At 37.7% G+C, this 10,822-nt stretch overlaps 1 pseudogene; it reads left to right on the forward strand.

Moving 5' to 3' along the window:
- Nucleotides 1-6,018: 6,018 nt before the first annotated feature.
- Nucleotides 6,019-6,359, forward strand: LOC114028066 (annotated as a pseudogene).
- Nucleotides 6,360-10,822: the final 4,463 nt, after the last annotated feature.

The following is a 10,822-nucleotide window of genomic DNA, read 5'->3' on the forward strand; positions in this document are numbered from 1 at the left end:
CATGTGTGAATTGGATTTAAATGAGGTAGAGATGCACAAATTTATCAACCTCACTCTCTCTTACAGAGTCCTAGAGGTCCAGCAGCAAAACAAAAGTCAAGAAGACTGACAATGCCCCAGGGTTCAGTGTATGATCTTGGTGTCTTAGATATCTGATCTGACTCTGCTTCAGCTGCCTTCATGGCATTAGAATAAATTGTTCTCATCTGCCCATTGGGTTGGGAAATTCTTCACATGCTTGGGATAGACACCTCTACTAACTCACCAGCAAGTTTAAGGTCTGTCAGTTACCTTCAACCTGGTTTAGCCCACATGTTGATATGGTTTACCAGGGTGTGGCTGCTGCATGTGCTACAGCTTCTTGGAGGCACAACTGGGAGTTGACTGCCAGGTTGGCACTTCTACCTGGATGCACAGCCCTGGAAAATACGTGGCAAGTTCTCATACCAGAGGTGCTAGTCCTTCCTGAACACCTGGTACATCCTTCTTCATCTCTGAACTGAAAGGGCTGTTTCCAAAGACATCAATGATTTTTTAAGCACCAAATTTGGTTCCCCACCCCCTTCAGTCTTAATCCTTCTACACCTCTCTGCCACATTTGACACTTTTAAATAACTTTCCTCCTGTATACTCTCTCCTTTCTTAGTTTTCAGAACACTATTTTGTCCTGTTTCTCCTCCTCCCTGAACATTCCTTGGTCTTCTTTCCTGGCTCATCATCCATTTTCTAATTGCCCTCACTTGAAGTCCTGACCATGTGACTCCTCTAATCAATCAACCACAATCATTTTTATTGCTTCTATGATAAAATAAAATTAACTAAGTTTATCTTTTAAAGTCATATACAACCTAGCATCTCCAATCTTTCTAACCTCTTTGGACTTCGGCCCCACCCCATCCCCGATCTGCAGTTTACCAAATTCTACTTCTCTCTTTTCCCTCCATCTCCCATCCCCAAGTCTTTGCAATAACTTTCCCACCTGCCTGTACAATCCCTCTTTGACTACCTCATACAGCCCTCTTTTCCTTCAAGATGCAGCTCAAGCACCACAGGGATTCTTTTTATCTGATGTCTATGAATTTAAACAAGAAACTTATTTCAATATGGTTTCCTTTTCAATCTCATGTATTTTGTTTTATGCATTTAAAAATACTATTCTGGGAAGATCTCCATAAGCTTCACCAGACTTTCAAAGGGATCCATGATATACAAAAAAAGTTAAGAACAATTACCTGAAAGAATTTCATGGACTCTTAAGAGATTAAATAATTTGTCCAGAGTTACACAGCTAATATGTTTCAGAGTCAAGACTTCAATATTGGTCTTCCTGCCTGAGATGGAGGTACTCAAACCACTATTCCATATTGTCATCTTGAAGAATTAATGAAAAAGTTTGTAAAATAGGAAGGTAGTCCATTATCATCCGATCTCTGCATTATGGTTACAATGACCAATTTTCTTTTCAGCATACTTTCAATACTTTATATCACCAGGGTTCCTTTATATAAATGTATAGTTTTGCAAAGAAATGTTGTAATAAATGGTCCTTTATATAGTTTGGCAAAATTACTGTCCATTTTCCACAGTCTAAAATGTTAGTTCTCTTGGTTAATGCCATTGAGAGCGTACCCAAAGTCTGAACATATTTTGAAAGAAATAGAATGCCAGACAGGCAACTAATTGTTGATAGCTAGGTCAAAGCAGATTCACTTCATCACCTCTGTTGATAAATTTAGACATTTAGTAGGTCAAGTACTCTCCATGCAGTAGGACTTCCTTTAATTGGCTCCCATAAAAGAAATTACAGGAGACTAAGTTGTTTTCTTCATCTGCTTTTTCTATTCAGAATAAGAACTTCTTTTATAGCTGCTATGATAGAAGGAGTACTGGCATTTGAGAACAGGTTACCATAAAGCTGTAAGAGTTCAGCAGCCATCCTAGCATAGTCAAAAGGGCCATCAATTCCCTGTTAATAGACATAGACTGGGTATATGGGTATGTATAACAAGAATGTGTGGATGATTATAGCTCCGGGAGTCTCATTAGCCACAGGAAAAGAAACACCTAGAATTGTGAGAAGAAAAGAGAAAATATTGTTTTCAGTTTTGTATAGCTTTTTGGAAGATTCAGGACCAGGAATTCCTTTGGGGAGAAATTAGATAATGGAGAGTATTAACATCAATTGCCTCAGTTTCTTCTCATCTTGTTTACTTTTAACTCCTTATAACCTAGCCTTAAACGTCATCCTTCAACTGAAACCGCTCTCCCCATTATCACTAATGGTCAAGTCTTTTTTTTTTTTTTTAAGCCAAAGACAAGGTCTATTAAAGAACCACAGTTTTGGCCAGACTCTTAAGGAATCTGAATATTTGTGAGCTATTGGCTAGGTTCTTAAGGAATTTGAGCATTTTAATGGAGACATGATGGATCTTATATACAGAAAGATTGTGGGAGGGATCTAGGAAGGATCTTGATGGGAGTAACTGGGAGGCTATGAATAGGGTCTAGATAGGAAGTAGCCAGGGACCATCTGGAAGTAATAGACAATGGAGGGCTAGGCTAAATTAAGGGTAACAGAATTGGGAGATTGGACATAGACAATAATGAGAGGCTAGTGGATAGAATTATAGCCTCAGGCAAACACCAGAGATTTGGTCATGTGGGAAAGTCCAGGGTTTTTCCTTTTTGGGCTCCAGATCCCATCTTCATCATTCCCCCCTGAAATAAATGGAACCCAAATTCTTTTGGGGTAAAGGGCAAAGGTCTTGGCTTCTGAAACTACTTTCTGCTGGCAAGGAGCATAGAGCTGTCCCTGCCTCTACAAGTCCTCAAAGAGAAGGTTAACTAGAACGAAGCACAGGCTTCATCCAGGGAATGATGGGGGGAGATTGGCTGGTACCAGCTGTTTTCTACCAACTGTAGGTGAATGGCCTGTAGTCTGGAAGACACAAATCTCACAGAAAAGACTGCAGGATCCAGATATAGGGAGAAGTAAAAGTGTAAGAGCCCCATTAAAATCGTTTACAATTGACCTGCAGCATTGTCTGATCTTGTTATTTTTTCAAAAGTTTAAGTAACACTTGCAGGTAGAAGTTTTTCACCCCAGGGTTGAATAGTTACACAAATGAATTTGCCAGAGACTGGTTTTCACTTCAATTATCACTGAAATTTTCCTCCCCAAACCAAACTGAAGATGTTTCTGATTTAATTTCAGTTGTTTGGGGGTATTGAATGACTATACATTTAGGTCAAAACAGCAAGATCTCACACACTTGTGTTGATCTTTTACTGACCATTTGCTCTAATTATAGAAGTTTGCTATAAAAGGATAAAGCACGAACTAGATTTAGGACTTGAATATGACAGGATAAAACATCCTTAGCTCTGTTTGGATTCAGATAATTCAGTTTTCCAACCATGCAGTATCAAATCCACCTCATAGCCAGACTCAGGAATAGCCAGGTGGGTAACATTCCTTTTCAAAGGAACATAATGGGGAAACTGAGTCAGGAGGATCCCATCTTAGACTAAAGCTAAAATTGTCCTCTCAGCTTCTCCCAATGCTGACTTCCCATGAGTATCACATTCTCTCTGAGTAGCTTGTGGCATTTCTGTCAGATGGTGGATTATTGATTATCAGTGGATTATTATGATCCATCAGACAACTCAAAATAAAATCCCATGAGCTTTACCTCAAACAACAAGTTTCACTATCACAGTTTAGGAAAAAACTTTTCCAGGATTTACATCTCAAATTTAAATTTGTCCTGGTGTAAAAAACCAATTGTTAGAGATTATTTCTATATACTTGCAAATTCTCAGCAAGCCATGACCCAAACAAACTTTTTGGCAAGTTTACCCATTGCAACAATAACCAACAATAGCCAAATTATTTTAAAGGTAACCAAATTATGAAAAGTTGCTTGACATAACCGATACAAAAAATTCACCAATTTGAAACTTGAAGCACACCCATTACCAATCTGGTGACTTCAATTTTGTTAAATGCATTTCCAAATTACTTTACACAGAGAATCAACGTCTCATCATTAACAGTTAAAACTACAACTTTAAAAAGAGCGTGGTTACCCAAGTTCAGAGGCCAACTTCTTTACCTTGAGCATGGTGTGTTGAACCTGGGTGATGCTTCTGGGCAAAGGTTGCCCCAGGGCCCAAGGCTACTGCCAATGGGGCCCACACTGTAGCTGCTGCCCCTTCCCACCTCCTTACTTTCACCAGGTGGGGGAGGGTGATTTCAAAGGTGGGAGGGAGGGTGAAACTCTTCTCCTATGAGAGGAATTAGCAGATACCCTCTTGACTCAAGGGAAGGGAGTGACCAGGATTGTAAGCAGCATTTCAAAACTCCTTAATGATTAATCACAAAATTTCCAGAATCTGCTAAGATGTTTTTAGCTGTTCTAACTTTTCCCTGAAACCTCCGTGAAAGAGGATTCAGAGGTGTAGAGGGAAGGGAGTAAGTAAGCCTCAGGGAACCAAAAAGCACTTGTAGTTTTCTCAATTTCTTAGCACCAAGAGAATTGATGGAATTGGGCATAAGCTTCCAGATAGGGTGTCCATCCTTGTCCTCTATGCTATGGAAGGTGTACCCAGGTCCACGGCCTGAAACCAAACCAGTGGACTGAGAGCCTGAGAGCATCAGGTCAAGTGTGAGACAGTCTCATAACTGTCTGCCTGAAAAGCACCTCCAAGCCTTCCTAGGTGCTTGGAGGGTGACCCCAACTATAGAGCAAGAACGAAGCGGGGAGGGAGGCCTACATACCTTTCAGTCTTGACTGGAGAAGAACTTGAGGTTAGGCAATTTTCCCTGTATGGGCCACCAAAATGTTGAGGTTTAGAGATTTAGGGGTCCAGAGATCCCAAAATCATGATACGCGGGTCCTGCCTGAATGAATTCGACCCAAGTCTTCTTTCAGCCAAAGACAAGGTTTATCAAAGATCTGCCATGTTGACCAGACTCTTAAAGAATCTGAACATTTATGAACTATTGACCTGATTCTTAAAGAATCTGAGCTGGTCAAGTCTTAATTACCAAATTGAATGGCCTCATCTCATTTTTCATCACTTTTTTTTAATTTCTCTGTAACATTTGGAACTGTTGAATTCCTTTACATTTGGATAGTCTATCCTCTTTGCATTTTCAACACTGTTCTCCCCTGACTCTTGTCTTTTCTGTCCAGCTACTCTCTTATGTCTTTTTTGTTGAATCATAGGTTATGTCCTGTTCACTCTTTCTTTTCTCTTGGGGGTTCCTAGACTGGTATGCATTCAACTATCATCTGTACCTAGATGACTTTCAGATTTTTATATTCAGCCTGCTCTTGAGCTGCAGTCCAACATCAACTGCTTAATGAAATTTTCCAGCTGGAGATCCTGTAGGTATCTCAAATTTGACTGTTCAAACAGATTTTTCTTCTTTCCCAAAACCTTCCCTCTAACTTTACTCCTGTTGAAAGCAACACCATCCTTATAGTCACCCTGACTCACAACATCACAGTCATCCTTATTAACTCTATTTTCCCTCACTTTCCACAGCTAATGAATCACCAAGTCTTTGCAATTTTACAATATCCACAAATTTCATAATATCCCTCACTCTCCTCACTTCTGTCCATTCACAAGTCCACATCCTTAGTTAGGCTTTCATCACTAGTTATCTGGACAATTGTTATAGAATACCAATGAATTGATGTTCCTGACTCTACTCCCTCTGGTTTCTGATTAATAACATGGCATCTTTAAATCAGATGAGTATGTCAGCTTTTCAAGAAGCTCCAATAGCAAAAATCTGTCTCTTCCTTTGGATCTCCTCTACTTCCTGCTTTTGCTGCTGCCTCCATTGTGGTCCTCCAACTGCCTCTGCTCAGTTGCCACCCTAGCTGACTCCCTATCTTTATTTGTCTCCCTCTTCCTGGCCTCTACAGCTTCCTGGATTCCTACAGCATTCTCCAGGATGTGCCCCACAGGCTTTTTATCCCCTCACCAGCATGTCAATAATATCTCTTGTCCATTATCTAGAACCTCCAATCTTTTGACCCCTTTGGTGATGCAACTAAGGATGATGACTTACTCCAAGCAGAGACTGAGGATTAAATTCATATAATAATTCAGCAACAAAAAGCAGAAAGACACTACTCTTTAGGGAATTAAAAATGTTTATGACAAAAAGAAATTTATGAAAGCTTTCAAAAATAAATTTACTTGTAATTGTACTGTGATTGAATATTCTGAATTGAATTGAAGTTATCTAGCTTCAAGGTGACCAGAGAAAGAACATTTGCCAATTCATCCTGAAGGTTAGCATTGTTAAGAAAGATCAGCTTAAGGTTCATTATTCTTAAAATGAGCAAAAACACATAGAGTATTTCTTGAATAGTTTGTTCTTGAAGCCAAATTGGCTACCTTATGAAATGAGTCTCTGCAGTAAATGGACTTTTCATTTAATCATTCAAAGTTCCATTCACATCTGCATGATTAGAGAAAACATGTCTGTAGGCTAGTAACACATAAGAAAATTGCAGTAAGATGATAACTAAGCCCCTTATTCATCCTAACACAATTCCAATGGAAAATATTTTATTTTGAGTGTTTATTGTTCTGTTTAGTGCTTTTCACTTGATTTAAAATGTTTTTGTTGCATTAAACCATGTATATTGCAGCTTAACTATATAAAAGCTTATTAACAACAAATAAACAAACAAAAAAGCTCCAATAGCTCCTTATTGTTTTGGGGATAAAATGTAAACTCTTCTGTTTAGCATTGTTGAAGAACTGATTTAGTATTCTGCTCTGTCAGCTTAACTAAGTCATTATTTATTACTTACATTTGTAAAGGAGAAAGTCATTCAAGAAGAGATAGAGAGAACTCCCCAAGATGAACATTGTGCACAATAGCATCCTTTCTGTACATAGGTACAATCATTAACTTTAGAAAGAACAATTTCTGACTTTGATTGCAGAGACAGATTACTCAGACATACATAGACCAAAAGGTTCTAAAACATTTAATACAATATCTGGGCTTTAAATTGGACTTATATTCTCCTGAATTAGCAGAGTATTGACCAGGGAATGAGTGTTGAATGTGACAATACCATTCAGTCAGGCTGGCATGATTTTCCCAGTATTTTGCTATCTGCCCCAACTCCTCACACCGTAACTGTGGTTCAGCTATTAGCAAAACTCACCCAGGCTCTGATTTGTAGAGTTCTTCTAGCAAAGAACAGACCTAGTAGTATGTTGAGCAGAACATTTGTGGCCAGAGAGAAGTCAGAGTTGACTGGTGAAGATTATGGAATAAAAGGGGTTTCAATACCGGGGGACTGGGACATCTTTATGCTAAGGCTCATCAGTTGCCTTTTAGTTAATGCATTATTGCTGTTTTACTAACTGCTGAAATCCTATCCACCTTTCAAAACTCCTATCAGGCCATTAGTTAATGCAATCTGTTATCTTTGAGGCAAAAAAAGTCACTTAGCATTGGTGGACCCAATTAGACCCAAAGTTGGTAACCCTGAATTCTCTACAGCATGTCCCAGACTTCAAACACTGATAGGTTCAAATTGGAAAGGTGTTGAGTATGGCCTGGCAATAGATTTAACATAATAAAATCAGTTCATCAAAGTTCCTAGTGACCCATCGCTAGATTGACCACAGGATGATTAATTTTTGGCCACAACTCCGAAAGCCCATAATGAAACTACATATTCTTGATATATGATGCACTATGTGATACATTTATTAGTTCTCAAAATCTCTCATGTAGTTTGAGATATTTCTAATCCTAGGGACTAGGAAAAAAAACTGAGCCCTGCAGGAAATGGTGAGAAATGAAAAGGCCTATTATCCTGGGCTGTTCTGCCTATAAATTATCTTGAAGGAAAATCATATTGTCTGTAATCATAATCATAATAATAAAATGGTGAACTGACATTTGTGTAATTCTTTAAGGTTTGCAAAGCACCTTACAAACATCTAATTTCAACCTTATTATAACCCTTTGAAGTAGATATTTGTTATTATAATCATTTTACAGATGAGGAAACTGAGGCTTGGGGAAGTTAAATGACTTACTCATGATCCTGCTTTCAGCAAGTATCAGAAACTGGCTTTGAACTCATGTCTTTCTTGCTCTAAGGACAGGACTCTGGCTATTAAACTGTATTGTCTTTTCATCCATATTTTCATTGTTCCATTCATTTCTTCTAATAAATAGTAACTACATAAGTACTACATATGAAGCTAGTCACTGTATAGGATACAAAGATAAATTTTTGTAAAACACATAAATAGCTACAGTATAACACAAGGCAAAATATTTCCAATACTATCAGTGGTCAAAACAAGCTGGAGTTCAGAGGACATATCTTGTTGCAGTGAGGTTGATAACAGAAAACTTCTTGGAAGAAATAATGTTTGATAGGAGTTTTGAAAGGTGGATAGGATTTCAGCAGTTAGAGGTAAAACAGCAATAATCTGAATAGAAAGAGTGGATTGTAGAAAGGTGGGAGGTTGGAAAAACACAGAAAACAGTAAATAGTCCTACTTGATTAAAGCATTGCAAAGTAGTGGTGGTTGATGCATATTCTAGAGTAACATACTAAATGTACTTACAAACTTCTCTTCTCTTGGCATATTAAATAGAATGGATGTGGTTGAAGATTTATTTACAATGTTGCCAAAAATATAAAGAAGGGAAGAAAAATTTCTTACCAAAAGAAACGTTCTCTGTTAGATGGCTAAACTCCTTAATCTCCTTCATTTTTTTTTTTTTTTGGTTTGTTTGTTTGTTTTTTTTTTGGCTAGGCAATAGGGTTAAGTGACTTGCCCAGGGTCACACAGCTAGTAAGTGTAATGTGTGTCTGAGGTCAGATTTGAACTCAGGTCCCCCTGACTCTAGCGCTGGTACTCTATCCACTGCACTACCTAGCTGCCCCTCTCCTTCATTTTTCACGGTCACAGGGACAAGCAACAATATGTCATCCCTGGCCCAAGAAAGAGACACTTTTAAACCCATCAGATCTGTGTTGGACATCTTACTATAGCTTTTGAGAGGCCCCTGATCGCCAATTACATTTTTTTTTAAAATTCTGTATTCTAGACATTAAGGAAAATGGACTTCAACTTTCCCCAAATCTTCCGATGTGAAAATTCTTTTCTGGAAACCAGATATTATGACCTTCATAATTAAAACAGGCCAACTAGTGAGTTGAGACAAAACTTTAATAGAAGAGCTAGTAACTTGTTCTCTGAAGCCTTGGGAAGTTAGTAACTTCTAAAATTGACATACGAAAGAATCGGGCTTCAACTTCATTACATTCAGAAAGTCACTTCAGATATAATTACATTGGCCATAATTTATCTCTCTATTGACACCATAGCCCCAAGAAGTGCTTCCTGAAATAGTCATCAATTCCTCTTCATGGAATCAGAGGGTGTAGTATCATATAATAATACCTTCTCTATAGTTAATAACATTGCATATTGAAACTAATGCTAATAGCCTGCTGCTACTACCTACTAATGCTAAATAATATAATGCTACTGATTTCCCTCTGTTGATTATCTCTAATTTATCCTATCTTGTTTGTATATAGTTGTTAGTATGTTGTTTCTTGCATTAGACTATGAGTTCCTTGAGAGCAGGGACTCTTATTTGCCTTTCTTTGTATCACCAATACTGAACACAATGTCCAGCACAAAGTAGGTCTTTAAAAAATTATTGACAGACTAACTTTGTGATGTACTTAGTTTAAGAACTCTTGATATAGATAGGAAGACAGATAAATAGCACAGTCAAGATAATGTAGTACAGTAGTAATGAAGCATTTGAACATAACTATTTAAAAAGTGGACATTTCTTTTTATCATACTTTTGATATAATCACAAGATATTTTTTATCAAAAAATGTTCATTTATTTTTGGAACTGTATTCTTTTTCATGCATCAATAAAATCCTAATTACTGTCCCCATAACAGCTTTTTAACAATTCAACCTGAAACCAATTCTGTTTAGCTTTACATTTCTGTGACTAGTATATAGTAAAAGTTGGCAAAATGGTAAAAGTCAGATAATGGGGATGGTCATCCTGGCATTCTGAGGAGTTCTTCCTATGCTATTAGTTTAGCATATTTAAATGGATCCTGTCAAGAAGTCAAGAAGTCAAGATTTTTAGAAAATGAAGCTCTGTAACTCCATCATATTGCATTAGATTATGGGTGTATTAATACGCCAGTCTTTTACACAACCCAAGTTGGAGAAGGAAAACAACTTTTTTCTTGGTAATTTAGAAATAAGCCAATGATAGTCATCAAGGCACAATAATGATGAAGAGGTTGTGACGAAGGGGATTTAGGAAAATTGGGACATGAACTGTTGGTGAAGTTGTGAACAAATCCAGCCATTCTTTTTTTTTTTGGTTGTTTTCTTTTGTTCTCTCTTTTTTTATTTTTAACATGTGTTTATAAAACTTTGGGTTACAAATTTTCTCCTTTCCTCCCTCCCCACCCACCCTCATTGAAAAGGCAAGCATCTCGATACAGGTTATAGATGTGTAGTCATTCAAAACACTTCCATAGTAGTCCTGTTGTAAAAAAACTAAGTACATTTCCCTTCATCCTATCCTACCCCCCATTTATTTTATTCTCTCTTTTGATTCTGTCCCTCCTCAGAAGTGTTTGCTTTTGATTATTCCCTCTCCCAATCTGCCCTCCCCTCTATAGACCCCTTGCTCTCTTGTCCCCTTCACCACTTATTTTCCTGTAGGGTAAGATAGATTTCCATACCCCATTGTGTATGTTATT

The sequence above is a fragment of the Vombatus ursinus genome, unplaced genomic scaffold (genome assembly GCF_900497805.2).
Source record: "Vombatus ursinus unplaced genomic scaffold, bare-nosed wombat genome assembly UNPS02000151.1, whole genome shotgun sequence".
In the NCBI taxonomy this organism is placed as follows: domain Eukaryota; kingdom Metazoa; phylum Chordata; class Mammalia; order Diprotodontia; family Vombatidae; genus Vombatus; species Vombatus ursinus.